Below are 17,545 nucleotides of genomic sequence, written 5' to 3' on the forward strand. Positions count from 1 at the left end.
TCTGGAACATAGATTCTTTGGCATTTTGTGGAAAGTGTACCAGATAACACTGTTGTTCTCTCCAACATTCCTTCTGTACATAAAACCGGTTTGAATGTCCAATAATATCCAGCAACAGAGAGTTTCACAGGTTATATATTGTGTACAAAGTATTGGTAGTTTTGACAGGATGGCTTATGTCAAAGTCCTACTACTTGCAGTATATTTCACAGGGAGAGTCAAACAGACAGTGTGTTATCTCCCATACAATGGTATTTTACTATACATATTGTGTCTTCTTTTAAAGTATTGCCTTTGCTGTTTTTAATCACATTCATACTTTAAAAAGCAGACTTTAAAAAGCCAAGTGGGGTCAGAGTATATCCCCAGAGTGAACTTGAGAGAAAAGACTAAGAACTATACAAACTCTATTTTAAGAAATTAAGAGCCCTTCTCTTACTTGCTGGTTTGGGATAAGTGCTGTTTTGACATTATATTTATAAGTAAGGGAGGGCAGTATTCTACCTACCCACATCAGTGAGAGTAAACAAAATAATTATTCAGTCAATAAGTAAACTATCTTCTTGTCAGTAAATTTTGTTCTGTTGACATCCATGTCACCATAGCACGAGTTTATATTATAGCGCTGTGTGATGCCTTCATTAAATGTGAGTAACAACCAATATGGGGAAATTCCATCTCTACTAGCTACTGTAAGTCCTGGGTCATAGGCTGTGCACATCCATGGCCTACAAAAAATCAGATCAAGATAATATGGGGAAAAAAGCAGAAAGGAAACAAAACAGGCCCCCTCTCTCCCAGCTACATGAAGTGTCAGATAACCAGAAACAGCTGCTGTTTGGCTGGCTGTGGCTGCTGGCATCACTATGCTGGTTTGGCTGGCTTGCCTACCCAAGAAGCCTCCGGTAGCTTGGTTTTCACTCCAGAAAAGAAAGAATGGGATCTCTGTGTTGTGGGGTTGCTGGGTGCCTCTATGTTGAGCACCACACACTGAGCATAGCTCATTCCAATGAGCATAGCATGGTATAAATGTGTGTTCTCTCTCTTCTCCCATCCATGGTGGCTCATTTTAACAAATATTCTCCTTCACTAGCTTCCAACTGCTCATGACCAGTGACCAGGCAAACAATAGGTCTCGTGGTTCCCAATACAATTCTCATCTGAAATATCCTAAATACACCAGGACACGCTCTATACTCCCTCTCTCTCTCCCTCTCTTCTGAGCTCCAACAGAGTAAGGATAGCAGCCAGCAGTAATTCCATGGCCCTCAGCTCAATCCTTCATCTCTGGCTAGCTTTTTCTAGTGATCTCATAGTAGCTCTCCTCACAACTAGCTAGCCAAGGGTTCTTGCAAGGACTGGCACAATGTCCTTCAGCTTCTCCCTTGTCCATATTCTTAAGGCAATTACCATTACTGTAAGATAGAACAATTGTCAAGAATAATTCATTCCTGTTAGCTAAGTCCTCAAACTTGTCATGGTCCTTACTGAACGAGGTAAAAAGCAACAACAAAAAGTCTATTCGCTCTAGACAATTGGCCTGCACAGAAAGACAGCAGCTACTCAGGCCAATACCGGGTAGAAGCCAGATAGTATGCCTTTTCCAAGTGTTTTTGGCAAAGAAACAGTTATTAAATATTAAGTAGAAACATCTCATTGATGAACAAGATGCAAGCAAAATATCAAAGGGTTCCCTGAAAAATTTCCTGCTTTAATGAAAAGTGACTGCACATTTTGTGGATAAAAATAAATCCCATCATCACCCTCTCTCTCTCTCTCTCTCTCTCTCTCTCACCTCCACTCCAAAAATTTCATATTCTTCTGCCATCCAAATACATACACCCTTCCTCTCCTCTCCCCTCCCTTGGCCCATATGCTTGCCACCCACCCCAGTACTCCATGGAAAGTCCTCTAGGAGGCTCCCTTACCTAGCAGTTGGTTTTAGCAACAGCAGAGACAGGCAGGCTGTCCTGCAGCCTTTGGTGGCACCAGTAATGGCAGGTGGGCATCCTGGTGGCCTATGGTTGTGGAGATGATTGCTTGGGTGGGTGAGGAGCAGGCATCCCCCCTTTTTGGTGGTAGTACAGGTGGTAGATTATAGATTACAGCACAGGACCTGTCTGGTTCTTGAAGTGGATCAGTCTGTGCTGATGGTTGTGTCCTTTAATTTGTGTGATGATTGGTTGGTGGAGCAGGTTTCCCCAAGCTGGTTTGAGTGGGGGGCTGGGGAGAGAGAAAGTAGTAGGGGAAAGGACTAGTGGCTTTCCTCCCACTGCTATTTTCTTCATGCTGGAGGCAGAGGCTGAGCAGATGGACATCAGCAATGAGTAAGGCTTGAGCAATGAGTGTGACATCAGCTTGGCCCTACCGTCTCCTATTTGGGCACAGAGAGGTTACAGGGATCACATGGTACAATGCCCATCCACTCCAAGTTGTATTGATGGGGGACACAGGAAAGTCATTCCACTTTAATAGCTGGTAGGCACACCACTGCTCCAAACTGAGCAGCAATTGGCTCAGTCCTAGGCATAAAGGAGGATGAAAGGGTTAACAAGAAATTCTTCCTTAACATTTTTGGTCGAGCCTGCAAAACACTTTTGGGGGGCCCTTCCCCCAAACATAATTAGATCCTGTCCTCCAATATTCCACCACTACGCTGGAGTCAGGATGCTGGGATGGGTAAGGGAAATGTAAGTATAGGTGTATGGGGGAGGGATAATTAAATATGTTCTCCAAATCTCCATCCATGCACACATTTTCTGTCTTCTGCTGAAGAAGTTGAGCCTGGTTTCTTGTGCCTGTCAACCCTAGCAACTGGAGGTTGCATTTAAATCCCTGTAGAAGCGAGAGGGGGCTGCAGACAGAGAGAGACTGAGGGCACGCACAGGAAGGGTGTCAGCCTGTCAGAGCTAATCCCCAGAATTGCCAGGAGGCGGCACCCTGCCTAGCTGTGAGTGGACCCCTTCACAGGTGCTTATGAAAGGTGCTGCACAGAAATCCTCCATCTACCCTTTAAATAATAATATCACCACCGGTAGGCTTTTATATAGTGCTTTTCATCCATACCTCTCAAAGCCTTTGCAAAAGGAGGTCAGTATTATCATCGCCATTTTACAGCTGGTAAAACTGAAGCACAGAGGTAAAGTGACTTGCTCACCATCACCCAGAAGACCAGTGGCAGATCTGGGAATAGAAACCAGGGATCACAGTCCAATATTCTATCGACTATACCACAGTGTCACGCACACACACAATGGCAGTAACTGTGCAAACTTACTGACACAATCCTGCCAATGTGCTTCAAACCTGACCTCCAAGGACCATCTTTACAGGGCAGGGCAGATTTCTTAACTAGTGAGTCCTCGGTTTGTCTGCTGATACTGCAAACAATGGTGCCAATTGTGATGATAGTGGCCTTGTGATGTGGACATTTGGTAACTAGAGGGACTGGACTGAGAGCAGTAGCTCATTTCACATTGAGCAACCAGCTGATGGAGAACAATTTTTGCTTACAACTTGAACAAGTGACTTTGCATTGAAAGGCTCCTTATAACCAGGTAACAGCTCTGATTAACCCCTCCACAACATTTGAGTTTCCAAGAAAACACACTGTCGGGGAATAAATCAAAACAGTCAATAGATGTTAATGTTCATTATGACAAACATTCAGGTGAAGTGAAAAGTACTTGGCTCTGGAATTTGCTTCCAAGCTTGGTTCACCACACTACCATATATGATAACTTTTACTATGTACTGTAAGATACTGCTGTTTTCCCAGGAGTAGTCGGTGGCACTTCAGCATGTGCTCACATGCTTTGTTGAATATTGGTGACTTAGACATGTGCTTAAAGTTAAGCATGTGCTTATATACTTTGCTGAACTAAGGCTTTGGTGCAGTTTACTCTCAGAACTATCAATTTTCTGATTCTTTGAAGATAGAAAGGTATGGATAGAGAGAGGGGGAACAATCCAAATTCAGGAGTGTATAATCCCCCCCCAAAAAAAAATTGTGTGGGGGAAAGGGGAAATTAAGATTAATTATTGTACCATAGTTTGATAAGTACCTTTACAATTAACTCAAATGATCACATCATTCTCTCAAAGCTAAATTGTCATCTATAAAAGGTCTGGATTTGTACTACTGCAGCAGATTTAAGATTTAAGTAAAAGTGGAGGTTTAAATTCTTCAGCAGTATGACCTGAGAGTTTAACATGGTAAATACCATTTTAACTTCATTGGAGTATTGGGAATCATGCTTTTTTAATCCTCCAACTTTGAATAGCATATTAATAAAAATCACTAAGCACAAATAGCATAATGCAAGAGTAACTTTCCCCATACATATTTTTCTCCATTGTATAGCCAAATGTGGAACAGTAACATTTACCATGTGGTAGAGTGAAGTAACTATGTGAAATATGATACAGGAACTCTGAAAGCTAACATACAAGTCCGGATGCATGAAATGCATGGTTAATGAGGCAGCATTGTTTTAAATTTCAGAGTGCAATGAAAGATAACATCTTCCAGCAAAAAAAAAAAAAAAAGGGGGGGGGGGGAGAGAATCAATCTGTCAGAAAAAGGAATGTTCCATCTAATGGAGAACAGGTGAAAGATATGGAGTCATAAAGCAGAACTCACGTTAAGGGTCAAACTTCCTGCAGCACATATGTACCAAATGAAAACAATTAAGGTCACCACCATATTTCATGCAGCCTTACTTTTACAATGCACGCCCAATTTCCTCTGCCTTGAAATGTTGCAAGATATTTTAAGCAGAACAAATGTTTGAATTTCTACGGCAAAAATGTAGCACAGCTGCAGTTAAAGGGAGCTCTGTAGGCAGACAGACAAATGCGCAATAATTCTATACAATATGCAGGTGTTTGGGGAAAGTAGGTTTTGGGGTTTTTTCTTACATTCAGTGCATCAATTTGGCTCAGCGTTGTGATGCTTGATAGGACAAACATCATTGCTTAACAGAACAATATGTAATCTTAGTTCAGTAAATTATTGGCAGATGTTGGATTATGTATGTGTTTACCATCTAGGTAAAGTGATGAGCCTGCTCCTATTGAATATAAACACATACACAATCCAACATCTGCCAATAACTAGACGGTCAAAAATCTTCACAAGATTTTTATAGGATCACCCAGAACAGAATAGTCATGCCTGATCAAGGTTATATTTCTTCTGTTCTCTCTTCCTAGCTCATTCACTAAAATTAATGTTGGTTGCTTTGATACAGAATTACATCCTTCACAATCTCGCTCTGTCGCAGGTTTGATTAAGTTAGAGAACAGCAAATGTTAATTTCAAGATTGGTAGCCACGAAGTCAGATGCTGTCGAAGACCAGATATAATTAATAATACTGTACTATCTAAAGTACTAGCTCTCCTTTTTCTGTGACAAACATAAGCTGTTTGTCTTCAATTTCAAGGCCGTTTATGGCTTATCTCCTCCCTACTTATCTCATATTCTCTACTGAAATGGCAATCTCAGCCAATTATGCCAACCTGCATTGCCCTTTTGTTAAATCTTCAAACAAGCACCATTGTGCTTTCTCCCATGCTGCCCACCACACTTGGGAGGCGCTCCCCATAAACATCTGCTGAATGAATAATTATCCTCCTTCAAATCCTTCCTTTAAAAAGTCTCTTCTGTCGCAAGACCCATATAAAACAATGGTTAGGCCACTATTGTGCTGAGACCACTGCCTATTATGCTGACCAATAGTGGCATTGTTTCCTTGTACTCCCCACATCCGCATTCACCTGCTGTCACTAGTCTTATACTTGGATGGTGAACACCTTAGGACAGGAACTTCAGTTCTCTGTTTATGCAGCACCTTGCACAATGGGGGCCTGGCCCATGCCAAATGCTCCTAGATCAGTGGTGGGCAACCTGTGGGCCTCCCGGCAGGGTAATCCGCTGGCGGGCTGCGAGACAGTTTGTTTACATTGACTGTCCGCAGACACGGCCACCCGCAGCTCCCAGTGGCCGCAGTTCACCATTCCCAGCCAATGCTCCCATTGGAAGCACGGCCACTGGGAGCTGCAGGCAGCCGTGCCTGTGGACGGTCAATGTAAACAAACTGTCCTGTGGCCCGCCAGTGGATTACCCTGACGGGCCAGGTACGGGCCACAGGTTGCCCACCACTGTCCTAGCTGCTACAATGATAAATATGGGATACATGTAAAAATGTGGGAAACATAGCAGTTCAATAACTAATGCCCAGTTCAGTATACTTTGATACTCAAGCCAAACACAGCAAGTCACTAAGGCGATGTGGGAGATTTTTAAATACAAATACAAATAATGGAGATATCCCATCTCCTAGAACTGGAAGGGACCTTGAAAGGTCATCAAGTCCAGCCCCCTGCCTTCACTAGCAGGACCAAGTACTGATTTTGCCCCAGATTCCCAAGTGGCCCCCTCAAGGATTGAACTCACAACCCTGGGTTTAGCAGGCCAATGCTCAAACCACTGAGCTATCCCTCCCCCCCTTTTGCTTAAGACCAACCAAGAAAGCTAAAAATCTGACTCTCTCCTTCATGTCAAGCATAGTTTCAGTGTACTGCTTAGTAATTCTTTGGTCTGGGCTGCAATGAAAAGGAGACTCTATATCCAGCTTTGCTAGAAACTTCCAATTTGAGGGACTCCCAATTTGACTATTCAGCGCAAAAAATTAAATGGCAAGTCTCCGGTATCTACACCCATTGGCAGGGTCCGAGCAGAAGCATCTGCAGAGTTTGCATCATAGGAGAGCAGCTCTAATAACAGGCACTCTTAATGCTTTCAATGACAGAATCATATGAAAATTTAGGGGATGGCAAAACACTGGCAGAAGTTGGTGCTTCTTAAAGGTGAAGGAAACAGAGCTGTCAGAGGACGCTGTTTGACGTATACAAGAACAAATTTGTATTGATCCAACAAACCTATAGAAACATGCTGAACACACCTGAGCACCATCCAATGGCCCCTTATCTATTAACTCTGTACAGAGAGATTCAGAGCACTCCTGTGATAGTGCTATGTGACAGGAGTCAGAGGGGTAAGCCCATAAGAACAAACTAGGGCTTGAAATGGGTAGCAAATGAATTTTAAGGATAATTTTGAATTGTATTTCACTCTGAAAGGGGGAGAAATATATTGAGTTACCAGGTTAAGGGGAAAGGCCAGAGCAACATTTGGAATGCAACTGGGTGGGGGGGGAGATATAGATGATAGAGCTGAGGCTCCCAAGCTTCCAGCTCCACTGCAGGGAGCTTTAAACAGGGCTGGCTCCAGGGTTTTTGCCACCCTAAGCAGCAAAAAAGCCGCGATTGTGATCTGCGGCACTTTGGCGGCAGCTCTACCTCGCGGCTTAATTCTTCGGCGGCAGGTCCTTCGCTCCGAGAGGGACTGAGGGATCCGCTACTGAATTGCCGCCGAAGAGCCGGACGTGCTGCCCCTCTCTGTTGGCTGCCCCAAGCACCTGCTTGCTGAGCTGGTGCCTGGAGCTGGCCCTGGCTTTAAAGCCCTGGGCTCCCCAACTCCAAGGCAGTCAGCATGGGACTGTCCCAGACCTGAAAGCCCACGCTCCCCAGCAGCCCACCTGGTGTTCTGTTGGAAACCTGCTCATGTTTCATGGGAAGGTCAGAGAAACTGACATTTCCACAAAACAATTGGCTTTTCCCAACAAAATCCTGTTTTCTTGCAACATTCCCAACCAACTCTACTCATAACCCCTTCCTGGCTTTCTGCCTCCAACACACCCAGCCTGCAACTGATATCCCAGCCCCTGCCTTTTACAGTGAGGGAAACTCCTCAGTCCACATTTTAGCTCTAATCCTCCATATGGCATGGTGCCCAGGGCAGTTCCCACCATTACCTTCAGTTGTTGTTACTACAGAAAGGAACTTGAGCACTGTCTGATGAGCCTAAAAGAGTGCTTGACACACCCATTGGCTTTAACAAGGACTACAATTATCTTTGGATCCAAGACTCAGCTGCTGGCAGCTACAGGCAGCTTGCAGCAAGAATTATATATTTCTGATTGAAGTGAACAGCCAAAGGGCAGGTCTACATTTAAAAATACTACATCGATGCAACTGTGCCACTGTAGTGCTTTAGTGAAGACATTCTAAGCTGACGGGAGAGAGCTTCTCCTGTCAGCTTAGTCAATCCGCCTCTGAGAGGCGGTAGCTATCTCGGCAGGAGACGCTCTCCCACCAACGTAATGTTTTCTATACTGGCACTTAGTGTAACTAAGTCGCTTAGGGATGTAGATTATTTATACCCCTGAACAACAGTTATACTGAAGTAATTCTGTAGTGTAGGGTTACCATATGTCCGGTTTTTCCCGGACGTGTCCGGCTTTTTGGTAATCAAACCCCCGTCCGGGGGGAATTGCCAAAAAGCCAAACATGTCCGGGAAAAATACCGCTGGCCGGGCACTTCCCTTCCCGCGGCTGCTGTGCTCCCTACCTTGACTCTTCTACTCTGTTTAAAGCTGAGCTGCCCGAGCGCTACTGGCTTCGGGCAGCCCCCATGCCTCCGGACCCTGAGCCGCTGGCTGGGCACTTCCCCTCCCGGGCTCCGAGGGCGCAGGGTCCAGAAGCATGGGGGCTGCCCGAAGCCGGTAGCGCTCAGACAGCTCGGCGCTTACAGAGCCCAGGAGTTCAGGGAGCACAGCAGCTGCCGGAGCCCGGGAGGGAAAGTGCCCGGCCGGGGGCGCAGGGTCCGGGGGCATGGGGGCTGCCCGAAGCCAGAGTACTATCGGCTTCACGGTTTGCCAGGCAGCCTCCAGACCCTGTGCCCCCAGCTGGGCGCTTCCCCTCCCGGGCTCCAGCTGCGCTGGGGAAGCGCCGGCCGGGGGCACAGGGTCTGGGGGCTGCCCGACAAACCCTGAAGCCGGTAGCGCTCGGGCAGCTCTTTTCGCGTGGCTGGGAGGGAGGAGGGGGAAATGCGGGGCGCTCAGGGGAGGGGGTGGAGTTAGGGCGGGGACTTTGGGGAAGGGGCGGAGTTGGGACAGGGCTGGGGGTGGGAAAGGGGCAGGGCCAGGGCCCCGTGGAGTGTCCTTTTTTTATTTTTTAAATATGGTAACCCTACTGTAGTGCAGATCAGGGAAAGGTTCCAGGCCCTGTGGGTTACTTCCACTATGAGGAGAAATTGATGGTAGAACCAGGGTTTGGTTTGGGTTTCAATGCAGTCATATTTCTTTACGAAGATTTTACATGAAGCCTTGTTTCCCTGAACACAGTAGGAATCAAACAGCAAGAGACCATTCTTTTGGTTTCCTGTTCTAAACCTGCCTTTCTATCTAGTACTCTGTGCCCAAAAAGCTCTCATTTAGCTCTCTCTCAGGGCTACGTTACCAATGCTCATGTGACTGACACACACACGAAAAATCCTCCATCCACATAGCTCCAATGCCTGAACAAACTCCATGCTTTTGACTGGTACCTGTGTTTGGGGTGAAATTCCAATGCTTTTTAGCTAATATCAATAGAAAATATCATAACGCCACTATATAAATCCATGGTGTGCCCAGGGCTGGCCTTACCATGAGGCAAACTGAGGTGGCTGCCTTATGTGTCAGACGGGGAGGCGGGGGGAGGGCGGGGGCACCATTAGGACCCAGAGTGTAGAAAATTGTGTCTGCTGCTGGTGCATATGTATTCTCTCTGCTCTAGATGCACAGAGATGGTGGAGTGCTGTGCTGGAGGAAGGAGGGCACAAGAGACATAACAGGCAGGCCGGAGAAAAGGTGAGAGGGAATAACAGAAAGCAGCAGGAGCTGCAGGGAGAGAGGAGGAGGAGGAGGAGGAGGAGGAGCCTCTTATGTACCTCTCTAGCACCCCCAGGAACCTGGACTGATTAACACCAGCTTCTCAGGGAGCTTCCTGTTTCCTGCTGCTTCCCTGAACCCATTTGAGGAGAACAGGCAGTCAACTGAAGTAGTAGGAGCCAGTTAGGCCCTTAAGACGCTGATATCTTCCCTCACTCTGGCCCTCCTACGAGCTGGCTTATTTGTCCCCTTCAATTGAGTGTTGAGAGCCACTATAGCTGGCACAGAACAGCAGTCGTCAGTGAAAAGGAAACGCTCCTCTGGGGCAGCATTCAGTAAAAGAAAGAAAAACTTGCTTTGCTTTCTATCTAAGCAGGAAGGAGCTCTCCTGAGATACATAGACACAAATGTTCACAGTGAGCCTTCCGGCCCCCGTGAGGATGTGAGTGGTGAGGAGATGCCTGATCTTCCAGTTAGTCAGAGTGAAGGTGACCTGGCAGCTACTGCAGCATCCATATCTCCATTTCAAATGGATGTAATCATGCACATTCCTGAAGAAAAGTGTAGATCAGAGAAGAGTGTGGTGGAGGCGCAAGAAACAGCTGCTGCTGAGTTTAGTTCCTTAAGTCTAGATGATCCAGGACTGTGGACCCACTTGAGCAGTAGCCTGAGGCACTTCCTTGTACTGCATGGGCCACAGCAAGTGAAAAAACTTCATGTTCCCCCCAAAGAAAATGAAAATAGAAGTTTTCATCCAACACATTACTGGCATGAAATCCCCAATGGTGACAAAGTGGAGAGGCCATGGCTTATGTACTCAAAAACCCAGAATGCTGCATACTGTTTTTGTTGCAAACTCTTCCAGTCTAATGTTCCAGCCACATTGAGTTCTACAGGAACAAAGGACTGGAAAAATCTGGCATGCCATGAGAAGGCAGCAAATCAACAGAGAGTATTCCATAGGTGGAAAGAGCTTGAGATGAGACTAAGGTTAAAAGCCACCATAGATGATCAGCATCAAGAGAAGATTGCATCAGAGTCTCTTTACTGGCAAAATGTTCTGAAAAGGCTCATTGCCATTGTGAGAATGTTTGCTACCCAAAACCTAGCACTGTGTGGCACTTCAGATTAGCTGTATGTGCCAAACAATGGAAACTTCCTTAAAATTGTGGCGCTGATGGCGGAGTTTGATGCTGTACTCCAGGAGCATCTAAGAAGAGTCACCACCCAAGAAATGTACACACCACTGCCTTGGAAAAACAATTCAAAAGGAGATTATACAGTTACTAGCAACAAAAGTAAAACAGAAGACTATGGCAGATCTGAAGTCAGCAAGATATTACTCTGTTATTCTGGACTACACACCTGACATCAGCCATACGGAACAAATAACTTTAATGGTGCGTTTTGTAACAACAACAGAACCTAATGAAAATGTGCCTGCAATGGTGACGGTCAGAGAGCATTTTCTAGAATTCATTGACATTGAAGAAAAATGTGTTTCTTAAAAAGCTGGAAGATACGGGAATTGCGATAGCTGGCATGAGAGGTCAGGGCTACGATAATGGTGCCAACATGAGAGGAAAGAACAGAGGAGTGCAGGCACGGATCCAAGAGTTAAAACCTCGAGCTTTTTTTGTCCCATGCAGTTCTCATTCATTGAACTTGGTGGTCAGTGATGCAGCATCAGCTTCTAGTGAGGCTGCTGAATTTTTTAATGTAATTCAGAGCATCTATGTATTTTTCTCTGCATCAACTCATCGATGGCAAATTTTGAAGCAACATCTGGGAACATCCTCTCTGACAATGAAACCACTGAGTGCCACACGATGGGAAAGTTGAGTGGAGGCGATAAAGCCTACGAAACACCAAATTGGGAAGATAGATGATGCCATAGTTGCCATTATGGAGGAAAATGCTATGATTAAAAGAATGAGGAGTATTTGTGGCACCTTAGAGACTAACAAATAGTCTCTATTTGTTAGTCTCTAAGGTGCCACAAATACTCCTCATTCTTTTTGCGGATACAGACTAACACGGCTACCACTGTGAAACCTGTCACAATGCTATGACAGGAACTGTTCATGGGAGAACAGTGGCAGAGGGAAACGGAATCACCAGAAACATACATAACTTCACATTTCTGTGTGGCTTAGTGTTGTAGCACAACATACTGTTTGAAATAAATGTTGTAAGCAAGAGACTCCAAGGTGTTGACCTTGATATATCTGGAGCAATGGAACAACTGGACAAAGCAAAGTCACATTCTGAAGAGTGCAGAAGTTGGCAGAGGAACTTCAAACTGAAGCTCTTTTCCCACCCATTCAAGAATACTAGAGTCACCGAAGAACAAGACATTTTGATTACAAGGCACGGGATAATCTGATGAGAGATCCCAAACAACAATTCAAAGTTGAATTCTTTATATTGCACAATCTAGCACCTGGTTAGTCAGTTGAAGAACATTTCATGCAGCTCAAGGAACACAGCAGTATATTTGGGATGTTGTATGATATTCCAAAACTCCTCTCTATACCTAAAGAAGACCTACACCAGCAATGCAGGGCACTAGAGATAGTGTTGACACATGATGACATGCGTGATATTGATTTAGGTGATGAACTGAAAGCCCTTTCAAGATACATTCAGCAGCATCAACTCCAACGGCTGTTCTGGAATATATGTGCACAAATAAGATGACCACGCTCTTTCCAAATGCTTTTGTTGCTCTGCGCATACTTCTAACACTTCCTGTAACAGTTGCCAGTGGAGAACACAGCTTCTCCAAGCTGAAGTTAATAAAAACACATCTACGCTCCACAATGACACAAGAGAGGCTGGTCGGCCTTGCAGCCAACTCAATAGAGCATGAGCTCGCCCAGCAGTGGACCTTCAGCAGGAAGCAGTTCGAATCTTTGCAACCAAGAAGGCATGGAAAGCACCACTTTGATTATTCAAACAGATAAAAATGCCAGTGTTTACTATGCAGACAAGAAAAGTTTCAAACGCCTGAACAGCAAATGTAAGTTAAGTGTTACTTAAAATTTTTGAACAAGGCATTTTAAGTTGTTAGTTCTCCTTTATTGGTGTAGGTAACAGAGCAGTACCATGAGAGAAGAAGAACAGGCAGAAGACAGAATTGAGTTTTGGCCCAAGCGAGGGGGCATAGAGGCATCATTTGAGCTCCCCGCCTCAGGTCCCAAAATGTTGTGGGCTGGCCCTGGGTGTGGCCACACTTCAAATATTATGTCCAGTTCTGGTCACCCCATCTGAAAAAGGATATAGTGGAGCTGGAAAAGATTCAGAGAAGGACAACAAAGATGATCAAGGGTATGGAATGGCTTCCATACAAAAGAGAGTCTAAAAAGAATAGGGCTGCTCAGCTTAGAAAAAGAGATGATAAAGGGAGGTTATGATAGAGGTAAATAAAATCATGAATGGTGTGGAAAAAAATGAATAGAGAAATGTTATGTATGCTTTCCCACAATACAAAAAATCAGGGACCATATAATGAAATTAATATGCGTTCAATACAAACGAGGAAATAATTTTTCACACAATGCAAAATTAACCTGTGGAACTCATTATCAGGGGATGTTGTGATGGCCAAAAGTATATCTGGGTTCAAAAAGAATAAGCTCATAGAGGATCAATGGCTATCTGCCAAAAGTCAGGCAGGGAAGAATCTCTCCAAATTGCCCTGTTCTCTCATAATGGCCACTGCCAGAAGACAGGATACTTGGCTAGGTGGACCATTAGTATGACCCAATATGGCTGTTCTTATCTTAAATGAAAAATTGTGTTTCCTACCTTCTCTCCCACCCACACTCTAATTGGAGACTAAAGCAGGAGGCGGCCTTATATACCAATGCTAGAAGTCTAAATAATAAGATGGGTGAACTAGAGTGCCTCGTATTAAAGGAGGATATTGATATAATAGGTATCACAGAAACTTGGTGGAATGAGGATAATCAATGGGACACAGTAATACAGGGTACAAAATATATCAGAAGGACAGGTCATGCTGGTGGGGGGGTGGCACTATATATGAAAAAAGAACAGAAGTACTTGTGGCACCTTAGAGACTAACAAATTTATTTGAGCATAAGCTTTCATGGGCTACTGCCCACTTCTTTGGATGCACAGACTGGAACATGTTGGTAAGACAACTCCCACCTTTTCATGCTCTCTGTATGTGTATATATATCTCCTCAATATATGTTCCATTCTCTGCATCCAAAGAAGTGGGCTGTAGCCCACGAAAGCTTATGCTCAAATAAATTTGTTAGTCTCTAAGGTGCCACAAGTACTCCTGTTCTTTTTGCGGATACAGACTAACACGCTGCTACTCTGAAAACTATATATGAAAGAAAGCGTAGAATCAAATGAAGTAAAAATCTTAAATGAACCAAACTATACCACAATCTCTATGGATAGTAATTCCATGCTCGAATAGTAAGAATATAGTAGTAGGGATAGATTACCAACCACCTGACCAGGATGGTGATAGTGACTGTGAAATGCTCAGGGAATTAGAGAAGCTATTTAAAAAAAATCTCAACAACAATGGGGAATTTCAACTATCCCCATATTGACTGGGTACATGTCATCTCAGGACTGGATACAGAGATAAAGTTTCTTGACACCTTAAATGACGGCTTCTTGGAGTGGCTAGTCCTGGAACCCACAAGAGGAGAGGCAATTCTTGATTTAGTCCTAAGTGGAGTTCAAGATCAGATCCAAGAGATGCGTATAGCTAGACCACTTGGTAATAGTGACCATAATAAAGTTCCCTGTTGTGGGAAAAATACCACAGTGTAGCATTTAATTTCAGAAAGGGGAACTACACAAAAATGAGCTTAGTTAAACAGAAATTAAAAGGTACAGTACCAAAAGTAAAATCCCTGCAATCTGTATGGAAACTTTTTAAAGACACCATAATAGAGGCTCAACATAAATGTATTCCCCAAATTAAAAAACACAGTAAGAGACCCAAGAAAGAGCCACTGTGGCTAAACAATGTAAAAGAAGCAGTGAGAGGCAAAAAAGCATCCTTTAAAAAGTGGAAGTCAAATCCTACCGAGGAAAATAGAAAGGAGCATAAACTCTGGAAAATGAAGTGTAAAAATACAATTAGGAAAGCCAAAAAAGAATTTGAAGTATAGCTAGCCAAAGACTCAAAAAGTAATAGCATTTTTTTTTTTTTAAGTACGTCAGAAGCAGGAAGCGTGCTAAACAACCAGTGTGGCTACTGGATGATCAAGATGCTAAAGGAGCACTGAAGGACAATAAGGCTATTGCGGAGAAACTAAATTAATTCTTTGCATCAGTCTTCACGGTTGAGGATGTGAAGGATATTCCCAAGACTGAGCTATTCTTTTTAGGTGACAAATCTGAGGAACTGTCTCAGATTGTGGTGTCATTAGAGGAGGTTTTGGAACAAATTGATAAACTAAACAGTAATAAGTCACCAGAACCAGATGGTATTCACCCAAGAGTTCTGAAGGAACTGAAATGTGAAATTGCAGAACTACTAACTGTAGTCTGTAACCTATCATTTAAATCAGCTTCTGTACCAAATGACTGGAGGATAGCTAATGTGACACCATTTTTAAAAAAGGGCTCCAGAGGTGACCGCGGCAATTACAGGCTGGGAAGCCTGACTTTAGTACCAGGCAAACTTCTTGAAACTATAGTAAAGAACAAAATTGTCAGACACATAGATGAACAAAGTTTGTTGGTGAATAGTCAACATGGTTTTTGTAAAGGGAAATCATGCCTCACCAATCTACTAAAATTCTTTGAGGGGGGTCAACAAGCATGTGGACAAGGGGGATCCAGGGGATATAGTGTATTTAGATTTTCAGAAAGCCTTTGACAGGGTCACTCACCAAAGGCTCTTAAGCAAAGTAAGCAGTCATGGGATAAGAGGGGAGGTTCTCTCATGGATTGGTAACTGGTTAAAAGATAGGAAACAAAGGGTCAGTTTTCAGAATGGAAAGAGGTAAATAGTGCTGTCCCCCAGATGTCTTTACTGGGACCAGTCCTATTTAACAGATTGATAAATGATCTGGAAAAAGGGGTAAACAGTGAGGTGGCAAAATTTGCAGATGATACAAAACTACTCAAGATAGTTATGTCCCAGGCAGACTGCAAAGAGCTACAAAAAGATCTCTCAAAACTGCGTGACTGGGCAACAAAATGGCAGATGAAATTCAGTGTTGATACATGCAAAGTAATGCACATTGGAAAACATAATCCCAATTATACATATAAAATGATGGGGTCTAAATTAGCTGTTACCACTCAAGAAAGAAATCTTGGAGTCATTGTGGATAGTTCTCTGAAAACATCCATTCAATGTGCAGCAGGAGTCAAAAAAGCAAATAGAATGTTGGGAATCATTAAGAAAGGGATAGATAATAAGACAGAAAATATCATATTGCCGCTATATAAATCCATGGTGCGCCGGCATCTTGAATTCTGTTTGCAAATGTGGTCACCCCATCTCAAAAAGATATATTGGAATTGGAAAAGGTTCAGAAAAGGGCAACAAAAATGATCAGGGGTATGGAACGGCTGCCGTATGAGGAGAGATTAATAAGACTGGGACTTTTCAGCTTGGAAAAGAGACGACTAAGGGGAGATATGATAGAAGCTTATAAAATCATGACTGGTTTGGAAAGTCTTATTTACTCCTTCTCATGACACAAGAACTAGGGGCCACCAAATGAAATTAATAGGCAGCAGGTTTAAAACAAACAAAAGGAAATATTTCTTCATACAACACACAGTCAACCTGTGGAACTGTTTGCCAAAGGATGTTATGAAGGGCAAGACTATAATAGGGTTAAAAAAAAAAAACTAGTTAAGTTAATGGAGGATAGGTCTATTGATGGCTATTAGCTAGGATGGGCAGGGATGGTGTCCCTAGCCTCTGTTTGCTAGAAACTGGGAATGGGCAACAGGAGATGGATCACTGGATGATTACCTGTTCTGTTCATTCCCTCTGGGGCACCTGGTATTGGCCACTGTCGGAAGACAGGATATTGGTCTGACCCAGTGTGTTCTTATGTGTTTCTACTTCAGAATCATAGAATATTAGGGCTGAAAGAGAGCTCAGTAGGTCATCTAGTCCAATCCCCTGCTCAAAGCAGGACCAACACCAACTAAATCATCCCAGCCAAGGCTTTGTCAAGCTGGGCCTTAAAAACCTCTCAGGATGGAGATTCACCATCTCCCTACATAACCCATTCCAATGCTTCACCACCCTCTTAGTGAAATAGTGTTTCCTAATATCCAAACTAGACCTCCCCCACTGCTACTTAAATTAATGGAGATATCCCATCTCCTAGAACTGGAAGGGACCTTGAAAGGTCATCGAGTCCAGCCCCCTGCCTTCACGAGCAGGACCAAGTACTGATTTTGCCCCAGATCCCTAAGTGGCTCCCTCAAGGATTGAACTCACAACCCTGGGTTTAGCAGGCCAATGCTCAAACCACTGAGCTATCCCTCCCAACTTGAGACCGTTGCTTCTCATTCTGTCATCTGCCACCACTGAGGACAGCCTAGTTCCATCCTCTTTGGAACCCCCCTTCAGGTAGTTGAAGGCTGCTATCAAATCCCCCCATACTCTTCTTTTCTGCAAACTTTGCTTCTGGAGATGTATTTTTTTTCTTCCTTTCAATTTCCCTCTTTATTTTAGTTACCTTCCCTCGCCCCCTTCTCTTCTCTTTTCCTTGATACCACAGATGGATGAAAAATTTAG

Source organism: Malaclemys terrapin, chromosome 6 (assembly GCF_027887155.1).
Source record: "Malaclemys terrapin pileata isolate rMalTer1 chromosome 6, rMalTer1.hap1, whole genome shotgun sequence".
NCBI classification, from domain to species: Eukaryota; Metazoa; Chordata; order Testudines; family Emydidae; genus Malaclemys; species Malaclemys terrapin.